This window comes from Fulmarus glacialis, unplaced genomic scaffold (genome assembly GCF_000690835.1).
Source record: "Fulmarus glacialis isolate BGI_N327 unplaced genomic scaffold, ASM69083v1 scaffold19213, whole genome shotgun sequence".
In the NCBI taxonomy this organism is placed as follows: Eukaryota; Metazoa; Chordata; class Aves; order Procellariiformes; family Procellariidae; genus Fulmarus; species Fulmarus glacialis.
In genome coordinates this window covers 1,090-1,378 of record NW_009203792.1, presented here as the reverse complement: position 1 = coordinate 1,378, position 289 = coordinate 1,090, and positions in this window count along the sequence as shown.

The following is a 289-nucleotide window of genomic DNA, read 5'->3' as shown; positions in this document are numbered from 1 at the left end:
AGACACCCGGGGCAGGGATGGGAGAGCCCCGACAGCCTCGCGCAGGCAGGGGGACGGCTCAGACCACAATGCGTTTTATTTACATTGTACACCTCGAGAGAAGACGCTTAAACATATCTGCAAAGAATCGGGCAGCATCTCCAAGAGAATAAGTTAACAGCCGCCGCTGGGCCACAGCAGTGACTCGGGGAAGCAGCTCCCACAAACGCTGGGTGACAGGGAGAAGGTCCCCAGGGGTGACGGCCCGCGGCTCCCAGCACCGCAGGCAGCTCCCAGCACCGCACGGCAG